Here is an 18,028-nt window from a genome sequence, read left to right on the forward strand (position 1 = left end):
TGAATCTTTGTATGACTGATTTGAGTTATTTTTCGCTCAATTTTATCATAATAAGAGAAGTTGATAAGGGTGGACTTCTCACAAGTTCCATGATTTTTATTCTTCACGTTGAAGGGGCTTTCCATGTATAATTCATGTGTGCACTTTGTTTTTAGTCTTCCATAGTTTTGTTATTTATTTCTATCCATTGTTGGTTGATTGCTTAGCGAATATTTTATGATTTACTTGTGGTGTTTTGGAGAACAATTATTTAGTTGATTATTTTAAATAGATCCTAGTGGGTTGTTGTTATATTGTTTGGGTCCTATCACATTTGACGAACTACTACATATGTGGCAAGAAGCGATGGTTCTGAAATGTAGATGTGTGATGATAGAGTTAAGAAGAATATTCATTAACAATCCCTAAGCAAATATATAAATTATGTGTTCAAGCACTGCACTCGAAATTATAACTTACACTTCTCAGTATACATAGCTACAGTATCCTATCTCTATGATGTATATGATGAGTGTATAATGCAAAAGATGTTACTTATTTCTAAGGAACTTCTCATCTTGTTTTATGAGTTCTAAATTTTGAGTTCTTTCAAACCGAGATTTAATCTACTTATAGTAATCTTTCGAGTTATCCAAGTATTTCATCAGGTGTACATAAAACAAATAAAATGGATGGTTTAAATATTGCTTAGTTCATGTTAACTAGATGCTTCTCAACCCATAAATAAATTAGCTGCTCATAATAAAAATGGAGAAAATGGATAGATGATGAAATGAGTATGTATTCATATCGAAGAAATGAGTCTTTTCAATGTTTAAACAATACAAATACACTTAAGGAATAGGAATAGAGAATCAAGTCATGGTGCACAATTTCTTGTTTCCTCCGACTTTCTCAATGACTGTTTCACTGCAAGTGTTGAAAGATGGAGTTCCTCTTCTACTTCCATGGGAAATGAAGCTCTCATTAAGGTGTTTTTTTTAATTGTTGTAAGAGAAGAATTTTTTACATAGTTTAATTTTTTCTGCTATGAAAATTTGTATTTTGCATGGCGATTTCATAGCTATATATAGGCGTCCAAGGATAGCTTTTCTTCTCTCTCTCATGATTATGCTAATAAAGTGCATTAAATTCCATACCCTGATGTGTCGCCTGCTGCGCGTTAGACGTTCATTGGCTCTGTAGCAAAGCTTTCTTATCAACCACCAACTAAATCTTTGATTTGACCTCCACCGCTCATGTGTCATTACATGTCTCGTCACATGGAGTAATCGACTCGGTTAGCTATGCAATCATGTGTTAGCATTGAGAATTCTCCTTCGGTCGCATCAGCAGATGTTCTTCACTTAAACAAATTGATTTCAAATTTAAAATAGATATATTAGGCATTGAGTATGTGTGATCGCATGCTGCAATTATTTTTATGAATTTCTTAGCAAATTGTGGCATTTTTAGAGTTTTTTCCTAATTTTTTTTAGATAAAAGAGGCAGAATAACTTGTATTTCTACAAGTTATTATTAATCCTTGATGAGCTTGTTTATGTGTGTCCACATACCAGTAATTGATCTAGTCTCATCCCAAATGTTGTTTGAGCTTTTGTAATGGTCTTGATTCTATTAGTCCCTGAGGTTTGAGGGTAGTGTCTATTTGGTCCCTGAAGTTTCAAAAGATATACTTTAGTCTCTGAGGTTTTGAACATTGTTCTAAGAGGTTCCTCAAGACAATTTGACCGTTAGTTGACTAATGAAAAAATGACATGACATGTTGAAGTGTCAAATTTAAATCACGACCTTTTTTAATTATTTTTTTAACAACTTTACTATTACTTTTTTTTCTGCATCCTTTCATCTTCTTCTCAAACTTTTTGCTTCTCCTCTTCTCTAGTGGAATCATCATACTTCTTCATCCTCCTTCTCTTTTCTTTTCTCTTTTTCTTCTCTACGATTGACGTTTCACTACAAGAATTTTGGGCTTTAATGTCGGTTGGAAAAAGTGAAATCGGATGTATAATGTAAGTTTTATTTTTTTTAAAAAAAATGGATCTTTAATGTTGGTTTTAAACTGACATTAAAGACCCACTTAATTTATCTCACTTCTATTTCCCTTTTTTTTTTTCATTTCCCTCTTCACTCTCCCCCTATTTTTTTTTCCTCTCATTCTCACACTTCCCTTTTCAGACCCTCTTCTTTCTCACTTCTCTCTTCCAAACCCTTGCCATTCGTCCATCGATCATGTGTGAAGAGTCTGTCGTGGTCCATCAATCATGGGTACAGATTCGTTCGCCGTGCAGGTCCTGTCTCTTATACACATCTAGATGTGTATAAGAGACAGAATCTGCCACGCGCCACCAGGTCCGTTCTTGGCCCAGATCTGTTTCGTGTTTCATCAGTCGCCCGCGTTTCATCAGTCGCCTAGATCTATTGTGCATCGCCGCACCTAATTGCCCATGTCTCATTCATCGATCGCGTGTCTTTGCCATGTGCATCACCAGGTCCTTTCTTGGCCAGCTGCCGCCAACCCATGTCTGTGCCACCAAGTTCAAGTAGATTGCATTTTATTTTTCTCTTAATTCTTGTTTAAAAAAAATATGAATTGTCTCTCGGTGAAGCTTCTATACAATCTTGAAGCCATCTCTTGTCAGAAGTTTTAATGATTTTTGCCTCAACATTGAGAAACTGAAATAGAAGGGCATCCTGGTTCATGGAAATGCTCTTACGTGTAACCATGTGTTGAAGATCAGTGACTGAACTTGAAAAAAATACAAAGTAACCTTGAATGTAAATATTTTGCGTGGTATTACAAATTCCCTAAATTTATATAGCATGATCTTCAGTTTCTGTGGAAAATTGTGCCAAATGAACCTCTAGCATGTTTCTTTGAGTGGCAATGTTAAGTCTAACAAAGGGGGAAAAATCGAATTATATAAGAAAATACATTAAAAAATAGTTCATATTGTTTTGTTTGCTTTCTTGATTTTCTTCTGCTTTCAAATATATCTTTTATTTTCAAATTTATAAGTTTGGCTATTATATTAAGATGAACCAGGAACTGCAGCTGTTAAAACTGTGGAGCTTGATGCTTCTCTTGGAGGACGTGTAGTGCAACACAGAGAAATTCAAGGCCACGAATCAGAAAAATTCTTGTCATACTTCAAACCTTATATCATACCATTGGAGGTAGGTGTTGCATTTGGATTTAAGAAACCTGAGGAAGAACAATTTGAAACACAGTTGTATGTTTGTAAAGGAAAGCGAGTTGTCCAAATGAAACAGGCACTTAATTTTTCTTTCCAGGAGTTTGTGAATTCAACAGTGTTTCTTCCAGTGACATGGAGTTTTGATGTTTATTTTTGCATTTGGCTATCCAGGTTCCTTTTGTTCGCTCATCACTAAATCATGATGTTGTGTTCATCTTAGACACCAAGGGCAAGATATTTCAATTCGATGGTGCGAATTCTAATATCCAGAAGAGGGCAAAAGATTTGGAAGTGGTCCAATTCTTGAAGGATAAAAATCATGAGGGGAAGTGCGATGTTGAAATTGTTGGTAGGAATAAAAGGTACACTGTTGTTCTAACCCTCTTCTGTTTCAGTCATTCTTTGCCCCTTTCAAAATGAGCCAAGCCATAGTTACAATAGTAGATTTTCTTATATAACTTTTCTTTCTTTTTTGGAAGTTTATAGATTATAAGTATTGTTTTTTAATGTTTGAAGATATCTTGTCTTAGTCTTCTTTTTGTATATGTGTACTGATATTTGCTAACACAGTTGTTATTTTCTCCCTAATACATCCAGGTATTACTTTAAAGCAAGCAAAGGATGGAACAGAGAGTTTAACCTTCTGGTTTGCACTTGGAGGAAAACAAAGTTACAATAGTAAAAAAGTATCTAAGGTTATTGTCAGGGATCCCCACTTGTATGCATTTTCATTCACTAGAGGTGACATGTGTTATCTTTTTAAGTTACAAAAAAATTCTCATTTGGCATTTAACTATTACCATTACTGATTTTTCATTTTGACTGCTTCCATTTTGATGGTTGATCTTCACATTTGTCCTTACAGGAAATTTCCAGGTGAAGATTTGAATTATTGTTAATGAAGAAGTTAAACCAGATGCAGTGTTATGATCTTATATTTATCATGCGTAGGTAGAGGAAATTAATAACTTCTCTCAAGATGATCTATTGACAGAGGATATCTTGATACTTGACACTCAAGCTGAAGTGTTTATATGGATTGGTCAATCTGTTGACCCCAAAGAAAAGAAAAAATGCATGGGAAATTGGTCAAGTAGAAGTTGAGAATTATATTTTGTACACTTCAAAGTTCAATTTTCATTCATGTTGTTTTCGTTTTTTTTGAAAATATGTGGAGATGGCTGCATCTCTAGAGGGATTGTCTCCAAATGTGCCGTTATATAAAGTCTCTGAAGGAAATGAACTATGCTTCTTCACAACATAATTTTTGTGGGATTATACTAAGGCTGTTGTATGTGCTCAAACTATGATTACTCTTTTATTGCCTAATCCTATAAATCTTAAAAACTTTAATAAATTTTATGCTCGGGTAAGTTTTTTAAAAAAAAATAGTAGTTTGAATACTTTAGTGTTGGCCATGAAATTTTGATAAAATGATCACTTCCATTCACTTGTAATTACACACTCCATACACGGTTATGCGAAAGCTAGAGGCCCTATAATCACCGGAAATGAGCACATTAAGATACTTCATATTTAAAAGAATACATTGATATATGAATTATATAAAAGCCCCCCCCCCCCACAAAAAAAAAAAAAAAAAAAACACGGAGAGATAGAGAAGAAAAAATAGGCAATCTCCAGTCATAACAAATAAATTTCAAAGAGTAGAAGCATCTAATACACCCTTTATCTTTTAGGTGCAAAATGAAAATTTGGCATGTGCAGAGAATTCATAAAATGATGTCAATGGAACGATTTATTTGAGTTGTCATATGTGAAAAACACTTTTCTCCCTACAAATGGAAATGAAAGAAAATGTTTATATCATGTGGTTAATCTCCTTATCTTTGGATGGAATGCAGGTTGAAGGGAACTCATTCCAAAAAAAGGTGACTTTAGTCTTTGACATTGGACATATTGTGGAGGTAAATCAACTTTCTCTAACTTCAACTCAAGGAAGATTTTGTTCTTGGTATAAGATCAAGAAGTTTAGATTTTGTTCTTTGGACCATATTGGATTAGAATGTAATACTCATTTATGACTCATGGATACTATTTATTTGTAGTTTAGATTTGATTGAAGGTGCTTGAGTTTGTGGGTTGCACTATGGTAGTTTGTGGGTTATTCATGCTCTATGGTAGTTTTTGTGACAACTTTTGAGATTTGAAGTACATTGTGAGCTAAATTTTCTTATTGTTGTATGTGTTCTTGAATATTCATTTTTTGAGAATTCGGATAGTTCTGTTGAGAACAAGTGGGTGTGAAATATTTTTGGGAGTGTGTTTCTTTGAACAAGTTCAAGGTAAATTTTTGGTTTTATTGTGGTAGTATCGTTATGCTGCCAAAAATTTTCCATCGTCTTCGTATCTCATATCTACGTAACCAAGCTTCTTTTCTTCAAGATCTTGAGAAAGAAGATTCTCTCATTTATTCAACTATTGAGTTTTCTTGTTTTGTAGGTGCAACAAAGGAGTAAAGATTTAGTATCGCAACCACTTTATACTTTTTCTTGGGGAACTCTAGATCCAACACATTCAATACAAGAATTTTTCCTTGAACGTACCATTTATGCACATTCCCAATAAACACGGTTAGCTGTATATAAATTTTGATCACATTTTCACTTTTAATCCTTTGTCTTAAACCTTTATTGTTAGTGATCCTTTGAACAACAGTGGTCAGACAAAGATGCTTATAACCAGACATTGCTGAAGTTGGGGGGTCTGTTCAAGAAGAATTATGAAAGGATCCATACTTACTAAGTGGAGAGGGACAGTAAACTCATAATGTTTGTATTACTTGTAATTTGTGTTTTTAAGGCCTGAATTAGTACAACCTTTTAAATTATATTTTTATAGCAGAATTTGCGGATTAAATATAATAGATTTACAATCCATATATGAATAATATGTCATAGCCACAACATTCGTTGATGATGTGTCATGTTATACTTTTTGACCGAAAAATGGACTTGGCAATGGAATTTAAAAAAAAACGGACAATATTTGATAAAACGGACAGATTCTAGGCTTCAATGTCGGTTTAAAGGGCTTCATTTGATTCTTTGGCTTAAGTTGCGATTGACGTTAAAGGGCTTTAATGTCGGTTTCAAATTTCGTTAAAGGGCTTTAATGTCGGTTGCAACTGACATTAAAGACAGTATTATTAAAGCCACTTAATGTCAGTTTAAAACCGACATTAAAGACAACCGATATTAAAGGGCTTTAATAACACTATCTTTAATATCGGTTGTCAACCGACATTAAAGTTTGAAATTCTTCTAGTATTTTTTGGTGATTTCGAGTCGTTAATTTTCTACACTTAGGAGAATCCTAAGGGCTTAGGTGAGTATTAATTTAGAATTTAGGGCAAGATAAAGAATTTAAGGAATTGGTAAAAGAAAACTTCCACTTGTGGTTTGTACAAATAAAGATTGTTCCATAAAAATGGCACACAAAAGGAAATAAAACAATATTGGATAAAATTGCAACTTACAGAAATGGCTTTGCTCATTGCCCCATTATGTGGTTCCACTTCTAGAATTTCTTCCAAACCTCATCTTCCTCTTCCTTTATCCTTTTCCAGACTTCCAAATTCTTCTCTTTTGTTTGTTCTTTAAATCTTCCATTCATAAAATTTTAGATCCAGTTTGGTAACAATTTTATTTTTTATTTTTATTTTTATTTTTTAAAATCAAGTCTATATCATTCACATTTATCACCATGATTTGCATCCTTCTTAAGTACAATGTATGAATTCTTAGCCAAATTTCATAAACAAAAAGAACTTTTTGAAAGCTACATTTTAGTTCCAAAATTTTGGCTCGATTTTTTAAACCATTGGTGAAAAGTAGATAAAAAAAAAAAAGAAATTTGAAGGTGGAAGTAGTGTCTATAGGCTTAATTTATAAAAATAAAAATGAAAAACAAAATAGTTACCGAACGGAGCCTTAACAATTATACTTCTTAGTTTTAACATTCATGCAATTAACGAGTTGCAACATTTTTGGAGTTAGGACATGATCTTCAAACTTTCACTGAAACACAATTAATGATAGGATTAGAACCTTTGACCCCATTACAGATATACATTTTTTTTTCCATTTTTGGTTGATTTTAAATTGAGTTACTTGATTTTGTGTGTTCAATAATGCAATTTAATTCAAAGAAGCTGCATCTAATGCACACACATAAAGTTCAAGTAATGCCATAGTTTTAGGTTTTGGTGGAGTTAAATTGTATGGGTAGCTATGAGAATCACAAGCCACAATGGACAAAAAGAGAAAAGGAAAGGATGGAGAAAGAGAATGTAGAAGCCACAATAGATCTTCACATTAATAATCACAATACACTCAGTTATAATGGTTGATAACAATTCAAGAGTCAGGGGAGATAGAATGTAGAAGCTTGAAAATCCTTCTGTCGTTTACCAAAAGGTTGCACGATCATGTATACGATGCACCAAGAACTAAACGATAAGTCAATTAAGTAAACGATAGGAGAAAACGTTAAACGATCGTGTAGATAAAAGTTGACTGAAGTTAGACGATCGTATAGATGACAGCTGAGGAGCGAAATGATCATATAGACGATTGAGCGCGGAGCTAAACGATCGTGTACACGATGCGATAAGAACTATACAATCGTGTAAACGATACTTTAGCAAAATCTAAACGATTGTAGAGGTAAGAAAAAAAGATACAGGAATTTAAGTGATTCAGCCAAAGGCCTACGTCCACTGTGAAAACTGGGAGGTTTTCTTTTATTACTCTTCAAAGTACTATAGAACGAATGCCTTACCCTCTCGACTTCTTATTCACTCTTACATTAATCTCACATTCAATTTCGTTTATATATGTGCAGGCGATTTGGTCAACAATGAAGCTCTGGTGGTTACAACACTTAACAGAAAGAGTTTGACAACCGTTCAACTGCCAACTGCACTATTCTACTTCTTGATTTCGAGTCTTTCTGTAACAGTCTCCACCTTTGTAAGCATCCAGAGTTCCTTCCCTCTTTTCTTCACTGAGTTGACTTGAGTTAACCTTTTTCATGTAACTCGAACCTGAGAAGGTCCAAGCATCTGCCGAACAGGATTTTTTTTTCATTCTTGAGAAAAGAGAAGCCCGCAGATCTGGTGCTAATGGCTTCTTCAATCAAGTGATGTTGTTGTAGCCAAACAACAAAAGAAAGCTTGTTTAATGGAACAATTTTGGTTAGCATATCAACTACATTATCAGAGGTATAAATCTTCACTACCTCGACTTCCCCTTTCTCAATCTCTTGTCTGATGAAATGATATTTGATATCAATATGCTTGGTTCTGTTGTGAAACTACTGATTCTTAGATAGGTATATTGTGTCACACCTCGCCCCGAGCCCGCACTCTTGAGCCTGAGGAGAGGTGTGAGGGACCACAGATGCCACCCTTTTGTGATACCTACTGCCCAACTGAACCTCTTTACTATCATCAGTAAACTTTAAGTCAAGGAGATAACAACAACTGATTAAGTAGGACCATTTTATTACAATGATGTAATGTTTATACAACTCCAAGACTTAACTACAAAGTTTACAACAACCACTCGTAAAACCCTCCGAAAGTGTAAGTGTGGCTTGTGGAAGACCTTGACCTTAGCAGCACCTTGGAACTCTTCAATCTCCGCAAGACATAAAACATGGAAAACATGAGCTACAAAGCTCAGTGAGTGGTAGCTTTAAACAAACATAAGTTTGATTTTAGAAATTCATCTTTGGAAAAACAATTCCACAATCAACAATAATCACATAGCAAAATGTAATCTCCCCAGCCTGTCACCTGGACAACCCTGGCATGATTATGTATTTTTCTCGGGTATTCTTCATGAATAACCTGTGATGACCAACATGGACTCAGGCTCAATACCCTATAACCCGTCGACTGTGCACATGTCGACATTTTTTGTTAGCCATGTTTGGGTACATTGACAATCCCAGTCAGATACTCTGAAAATCCCAGCCAAGCGTCCCACCAAGCATGCTAACAATATCTCGGGTATGAATCCCATTTCCTAATGCAAATATACACGCATTGTGATAACAACACAAATAAAATATCCAGACAAACATATTTCCCGATCATATCAATATTTCAAATACAACCTATATATATATTCATATATATATAGAAATCAACCATACAAACGATGGAACAACCACTCACCTTGGTTGGTTAGGAACTTTCCTCTCTGAAATTCCTTAGGTTTCCTTGGTTTCCCTTTTAAACCCTAAATTCCAAATTCAATTATCAACTTAGATTACACATAGTTCCAGAACTTATATTAAGATACTTCCTTCTGTAGACATGTTCTAAATTGTCTCAGGAAGCTTACCCTAAAATATTAGCTCATAACATCTCATGATTTAGCTGGAATCATCAAAACATCAAGACTGGCCCAAGCTTACCTGACAGCTCGACCCTTCTGTCTTTTCCTCATTCCCCAGCCCGATTCCTTGGAGCTTTTTCTCCAGCCCTACCCTGGAAACTAGACTCTCATAGCTTTCAGGTGGCATTAGAATATCTCCAAAGCACGGGTATTCTGGGAGATATCGTCGTCCTAAGTTGATGCTACTTCCAGACTTCACTGTCCGACAGCATCTCCTCCTCTTGGAACTTCATGACCGACGCATGGTTTTGTTACCAACGCATGCGTTCTTTCATCAACGCATAGTTTCCTCACAATCGGCCCTCACACACTCTTCTTAATGTCCTTTGAAGATAATTCGAGTTATGATCTGAAGAGAAGTCTTTGGCCCTATTTATAAGCATCCTAAATCTCTCCAAGGCTGACACCTCCTGCTTGGCCGCATGTCCAGGTGTCCTTTCTTCACTAAGCCAACGCAACTCCTTGCCACATCAAGGTTGAAGTATTAGCTTCTCTTTAAACCAGCGCAACTTAATTGGTTTTCAAGCTCTTTGGTTCATCCACCTCATTTGCTTGAAGCCCAAGATTTCGCCCTAACAAGTCACATGTCCGGATGATTTGGTATCACCATTGGCACATTCCACATCCTTATGGTCGCCAGCCATCTTGGCCGATCGCTCCCTCATATGGCCTATGCGTCCATCCAACCTCAAATGCATCCTCAAATGCGTCCATCCAACCTTAAATGGCACTCCAATTGACACAACTTGGTCATATATGCTAGATGCTCGCAAAGCTCATTCTAACCTCAAATTGCTTGGCTATGCATGTCCTTTTCTCGGTTAGCCATCATCAACCCATGGCTTTCTCATCAATGCATCACTTGAGTCATACTAAACTTAAGATATCGCATCCCTGGCCATATATCCTTCCTCTCCTACATGGCTTACCTTTGGCCTATGCGCTCAACTAGGATTATGACCAACACTCTTCCAACTCATACTTATTTGCCTTGTCCTATGCGCCCATATGCCCTCGGTTGTCCTTGGTACATAGCACATCACCAATGCATAACAACCTTTAGGTCAAGCTAGGTCTCAACTCAACGCCTCATGGTATAGCTTATCATCGCCTAGGCTCTTGCTAATGCATCCCCCATGACCAATGCATGTATGTCCTTGTTTTCCAACATCCTTAGTCTCTTATTCAAGACCAATGCAAACTAACCTCATAAGCCTTATGTATTGCAACCCTTAGCAACACAAAGACATTTCACCTGTGTTCATCATGGCTTGTCGTATCGCCTAGCTCATCTAGTAATGCTGCCGCATAGCACCATCATATAGCACCTGCGCCTATTCCAGTAGCACACCAGCCCTACCACACAGCTCTTGCTCATCGTGTGGTGCTGATGCCCATCGTGTAGTGCATAACGACCATCACCTAACATTGATACCGACCGTGCAGTGCCAACGTCCTATCGCTTAATGCTATCGCCCATCGCATAGCGCTACGTTTAGCACAACTCTCCGCAGTTTCTAGCGTCGCACCGTTCCACACGATCGCCTACCACATCGTTTAGCTTCACCCATTTGCTACACGATCGTCCAATACTCGCCTACACGATCGCCTACCTCATCGTGTAGCGCTGTTCACTTACTAGACGATCGCATACCCCATCGTGTAGCGCTGTTCATTTGCTACACGATAATTTACCTCATCATGTAGCACTGCTCATTTACTACACGATCATCCAGCGCGCGCAACTCCAACGCCCAGCACCCATGTCTGTGTAACTTGAGGTTGCCGCATGCTTTGCTAACCTCTCAAGACATTTGCTGCAGCATGCTTGTCCCCGCATAGCCTTTCCTCTCGGCCACACTTTAGCCTCTTTCAATGCTCAAATAACCTCTCAAATGTTCATGCCAACGCATGGCACAACACCAACGCTTAGCACAAGTCCAACATATTGTCTAATACTTAGCTATTTTTCTAGCTTCCAACGCATGAGTTATACTGAACCAAATTTTCACTAGTTAAGGCTTATTTCAATGCTAATAAACAGTCTATTTCAACACTTAGAATTTTCATTCTCTTTAACACAAGATTTAACTTACACTTAGTTAATTCCCTTAATTACCTACTTAAGTAGGGAAAATGGAAATCCGGGTTTCACATATTGTGCTCTGGTTATCACAATAGATTCTGACTTTTGTTTGTATTATGTCGAAATCGTTTAGTAAACCTTTCAACCACAAACCTTCCTTCACAAGCTCAGACAATGCGATGACTCAGCCTCTGTTGTGGAAAGGGCTACAACAGGCTACAATGTAGCTTTCCAACTGATCAAATTGTTCCCCCATAGGAAAACATAGTCTGATAGGGAACGTCTTCTGTCTAAGTCCCCTACATAGTCTGCATCTACATAACCACAAACTTCATCATTGGATGGCTCATTCTGTCAATATAAGACTTTTGCCTCCTTTGATGAATATTAGTGACCACTTGACTAACTTCTAATGTCTTCTACTAGGATTTTCCATTTACCTACTGACCATACTTGTTGCATAGGATAGGTCTTGTCTTATAGAAGTCATAAGATACATAAGAGATCTCACTACTTGGAATGAGGGACAACCTTCATATTGTTCAAATGCTCTTCATCTGTGCTCTTTGGACTATCGTCAGCTGAAAGCTTGAAATAAGGAGCAAGAGAAGTACCTACTGGCTTAGCATTCTCCATCTTAAAACTCTGTAATATCATTGAATGATAATCAGATTGGCTAACAAACAATCTGCCCTGTTTTCTGTCTCTTTCTATTTTAATGCCTAGGATCCTCATTGACTCCCCTAGGTTTTTCATATCAAATTCTCTCTTAAGAAGCATTTTCACTTGCTTCAATTCTTCTTTGGATCTCCCGACTAACAACATGTCATCTACAAAGAGAAGTAGATAGATCGGTTCCTTGAAACTACAAGTATTTGTGTAAACACACCAATTAAATGAGCTTCTTTTGAACCCCATCTTGGAGATCACCTCATCAAACCTCTCATACCAGCATCTTGGTGACTGTTTTAGGCCATACGTGGACTTGTTCAACAAACACACAAGGTCTTCTTCTCCAGTTTTAATTTAGCCTTGAGGTTGTCTCAGGTAAATTGTCTCATTCAATAGCCCATGTAGAAAGGCTATCTTTACATCCAACTGGTCTAGCTCCAAATCTTTTTGCACACTTAGAGAAATGAGCAACCGGATGGAAGTATCCTTCATGACTGGAGAAAATACCTCATTGTAGTCAATGTCTTCCTTTTGAGCGAACCCCTTAGCAACAAGCCTAGCCTTGAACCTACAATTTTGTACACCTGGAATCTCTTCTTTAATTTTGTAAATCCATTTCCATGAGATAGGTTTGTACCTTTTAGGCAAAGGTACTAATCTCCAAGTTTCATTTTGATTGAGGGACTTCATCTCATCATTCACAATCTCAATCCACTGTCTAGCATCCGGGCTATTTGTTCAAAGCTGGAAGGTTCATTATTACTCAAAGAAATGGCAACACTCAATGCTACACTAGCAAAATCAGACTCTTGGTACCTTGCTGGTGGTACTATTCTTCTCCTCGGTCCATCTATTGCTAATGAATAGTTGTGCAAGTCCCCATATGTCTCAACTTTATCACTTGACACATGCTCAATGGTTTCAGCAGCCCCATCATTTTCTTGTTGGGGTTTGTGCCCTAAAGTCTTGTGTCCTATAGTTTGTAAACAACTTTGTAAGAACATTTGTGATGTATAATATATATGATATTTACCTTACTTCTTGGCTTTGCACATTTAGATGTTTTTTATTTTACCACAAACCAATAAACATAATATCCATGATTGTCTTTATGTAACTTAAGCATGTATGTAGTGACATACAAGTGGATCATGTTTTAAGTGACAACCAAAAGAGTCTGTAGTATATGGATATAGGAGGGAAACCTTATCCTGTAACACTACGAACGCGGCCCGCTTTGTGGAATTGTTACAAATGTTGTGACTTGTCACAAATGGTATGATCCTGATCATTCGTGTAGTGAACATACGAGCGGGAGCGTCCTATACAAAGAGTTTGTATAAGATCTAACCTCGAAGTGGTAATGTCTCGTCATATAACTCCGTTCCTGACTGAGACTTCACTTAACTAGGATGACAATAGGTAACATGACCTCAATCTTGAGTGAGTTGGGAACTCCTGCCATTGAAGATGATTCTTTGATTTGCATGGGTGCGAGTGGCTAGAGCGCTAACTCAAACCTACCACTTTGGGGATTCACCTAATTTGGGAGCTAGGAACTCAGCTTCACAAGATGGAGTTCACTCCTTCCCTAAAGTAGGGGTAAGTAGATAGATTACTCTCTTAAAGACTGATCTCGGGGATTGAACGATGTGGTGCCACATACTTTCTCATGGCTCGATAGGTGTTCACACATAGTAGGACTATGTTGTATTGTTCATTAGAGGGATCAGTGGTATTTAAGGAGGAAGATGTAATTATAGGGGCAAAAACGAAAAATTGGCCTGCTGTAATTATGAGTATCTGTGAAGGGTCATCGTACTGATGATTGGTTATATCCAATGGACATAGAAATATATCTATGGTAAAAATAGTTCAGCTTTCGGTCTTTAGTGGAATGCCTGGAAGTTAACGGATGGTAAATATCGTGATTAAGGAGTTTACTCAGCTATTCACGTACCGTTGGAGCTTCGAGCCATAGGTTCAAAAGGTCCCCTTGGTAGCTTGGATACAAGTTGAGAGTCAGTTTTTGGGTTAGATTGAAATGTTCAAACTGACAAGAGAGAGTTTGAATATGTATGATATAATTGAACTAGTTAATTATATATGATATAATTAACTTTATGTATGAGATACATTAATTTGGAGGAAATTGGATATAAGTATGATTTATATCTAGTGGAGGAAAATTCTATAATTAATATATGATATTAATTTATATGTTATGAATATGATGAGATCACATTCACTGGGCGGTTAAAAGGGAAATGGGACGACGTCTCTTCTGTTTTAATAACGGATGAGTGAGTTGAAAGATCACTTTGAGACGCATCAATTGCTCACGGTGTGTTAAGCATGAGATGCATGGACATTGTGTTAAAGAGTATATCATCGCTTAGAAAATCAATGGCTATACAATAGTGCCTGCACCATCACTTACCTATATGATATTGCTAAGCGATCGCTTACCGATTATACCCTCGCGCGCTATTTACTAAACGATTATTTACCTTTTCTTAAACGATCTTTTAACTTTTCCTAAGCGATCGTTAAGCTCCCGATATTTATAAACGATCGTATAGACGATCACTTAGTTTTTCCTACACGATTGTTTAGATGATCGCTTACCCTTTTCCTACACGATCATTTAGACGATCACTTACCTTTTCCTACACGATCGTATACTTCACCTAAACGATCAAGCATCTTATCTATATGATAGACGAGCTCATTTCTTACTTGCTAGATCGTTGTGTACGATCTCTCTTCCTCCTCCCCTCTACTAAATCCGAACAAAGCCCACACTTTGGATTCTCACTCCAAGAATATTGAGGGCTCTGAGTGGTAGTGTCATCTCCGTTTCCTTCTAATCGTGTGGTGATTGTTTGAGGTAGACGATTGGGTTTTAGATTCGCTGTGAAGAAGAAGTCTTCAACTGGTATGGTCTCTCGATCTTTTTAGCACTAGGAATGCATATTAGTATGTTTGAATATATATATGGTAATTCTATCACAATGAATTGGAAAGATCCGCTTCCGCTCGTAAGTACTCTTGAATAAGAGTTCCTTCATTTCTAACTCTTGATTTTGAGAGGAAGTAGAAGCTCCATTATCATTATGAGGCTCCACCTCAAATCTAGTGCTACTAGCCTTTGTAACTGTAGAAATGGTTGTTCTGACATCATGAACATCTCATTTTCTCTAAAGATCACATCTCTACTATTCACACACCTCTTTTCAACTGGATGCCATGCCTAAAGCCTTTTACTCCTGGTGTAAAGCCTAAGAACATGCACTTCACAGCCCTTGGTTTCAACTTCCCTTGGTTGTGGTCCATGTAGCCTACACAACCAAAAACTTTTAGTTGTTCCAGCTTAGGTGGCTGCTCTGTCCACCTCTCTTCAGGAGTCTTCAGCTTTATAGATTGATGAGGGCATCTGTTAAATGTGTATATGGTGTAGGAGACAACTTCAGCGCAGTATTTTTTAGGCAACAAGGCATTGGACAACTGACATCTTACTTTTTCGAGTACTGTTCTGTTTAATCTTTCAGCTACTCCATTTTATTGAGGTGTGTACCTCACGGTTCTATACCTTACTATGCCATGCTCCATGCAATAAAAATTAAACTCCTCTCCACAAAACTCTAAACTGTTATTAGTTCTCAAATGTTTAATTTGTTTAGAGGTATGCTTCTCAATCAAGGTCTTCCATTCTTTAAATCTACTAAATAATTCATCTTTGGATTTTAAAAAATAAACCCAACTCTTCCTTGAGTAGTCATCTATAAATGAAAGAAAGTACCTTGCTCCATTAAGAGATGGAGAATGAGCTGGCCCTAACAAGTCTGAATGCACATATTCAAGGATTTCCTTTGAAATGTATTGTCCTTTGGGGAATTGTTGTCTTGTTGCTTTGCCCTATATACAATGTTCACAAAATTTAAGGTTATCTCTAACACCTCTTGGTAGTATTCCCTGTTTAGATAGCACTTGCAGCCCCCTCACACTGATATGAGAGAGTCTTTTGTGCCACAACTCATCTTCAGTAGGTTCCTCATCAGTTGCTAACAAAGTCGAGTGTGCCATTTGCACATCCTTGATGACATACAAACCATTTACCTTGGTTGCCACAAAAAACACTTTAGAATCCTTAATAATTTTAAAGGTGCCTCCCATACCTCTATATTCACAGTTGGAACATGCCTCACGTTTCTTATCAATTTGACTGAACCATCCTGCATCTTCAAGGACACAGACTCTATTCCCATAGCTCTGCATGTATTATTGTCTCCCATATAGATCAGCCCACCATCCTACTTCTTATAAGTGAAAAACCATCCCTTGGATGGTGTCATGTGGACTAAGCAACCAGAATTTAACACCCAATCTTGAGTCTCCATAGTTTTCTGGTCTTCACCTTTTTCAGTAACAGCTAAAGCATCTGAATAGACTAGGGAATTTTGTTGGTTCAATTTTCTCTTCAAGGCATAACAGTCCTTTTTCATGTGCCCCATTTTGTGACAAAAATGGCATTTTATCTTGGACTTGTCACAATTGTTCTGTTTGCCCTTCTTATTGTTCTTGTTCTTCTCTTTTGAGAACAAGCCTTCACTTTCTGGTTGATCCTTCTTAGTCATTTGCAATTCAAGCTCTCTGACTCTTACAGCTGATATGATAGCTTATGTGGTAATTCTTTCTCTACCGTATTTCAATGCAATCTTCACATCTTTGAAAGATTCTGGTAGAGAATTCAATAGTATGAATGCCTCATTCTCTTTTCTAATATTATCTCCAATCGATCTGAACTCAGAAGACAGCACTTAAACTCATTAAGATTATCCGTGAGGGACTTTCTTGGATCCATCTTATAAGTGAAGAATCTTTCCCTCAAAAAATCTTTGTTGGGCATATTTTTGTTGAGATATATCTTATTCAACTTATTCCATAGGGCATAGGCAGTAGGCTGGTCGACAATTTTCCTTTAAACTTTGTCTGTGACACTGAAAACAATGGTTCCATATGCATTCGATTCAATAGTCTCTTTGTCTGCCTCAGAGAGTGTTTCAGGGTACCTCGTAGGGTCCATAATGGCCAAAAGAGACTTTTGCTGCCCCAGAACTGCTTTAATCTTTGCTTTCTACAGTTCAAAGTCTGTCTTGCCATCGAATTTCTCAATCTCATATATGGTAGTAGCTATTCTTGGTCTTCAAGGTTGACTATTCTGAATCAAGAATTCAAATCTTAGAGCTGTCTTGAACTATTCACTGATCTCTGATACCACTTGTTGTCTCAGATGACTAGATCTTCACATTAATAATCACAATACACTCAGTTATAATGGTTGATAACAATTCAAGAGTCAGGGGAGATAGAATGTAGAAGCTTGAAAATCTTTATGTCGTTTACCAAAAGGCTGCACGATCGTGTATACGATGCACCAAGAACTAAACGATAGGTCAATTAAGTAAACGATAGGAGGAAATGTTACACGATCGTGTAGATGAAAGTTAAGTGAAGCTAGACAATCGTATAAACAACAGTTGAGGAGCTAAACGATCGTATAGACGATTGAGCGCGGAGCTAAACGATCGTGTACACGATGGGATAGGAACTACATAATCGTGTAAACGATACTTTAGCAAAAT

Source organism: Benincasa hispida, chromosome 11 (genome assembly GCF_009727055.1).
Source record: "Benincasa hispida cultivar B227 chromosome 11, ASM972705v1, whole genome shotgun sequence".
Classification (NCBI taxonomy): Eukaryota; Viridiplantae; Streptophyta; class Magnoliopsida; order Cucurbitales; family Cucurbitaceae; genus Benincasa; species Benincasa hispida.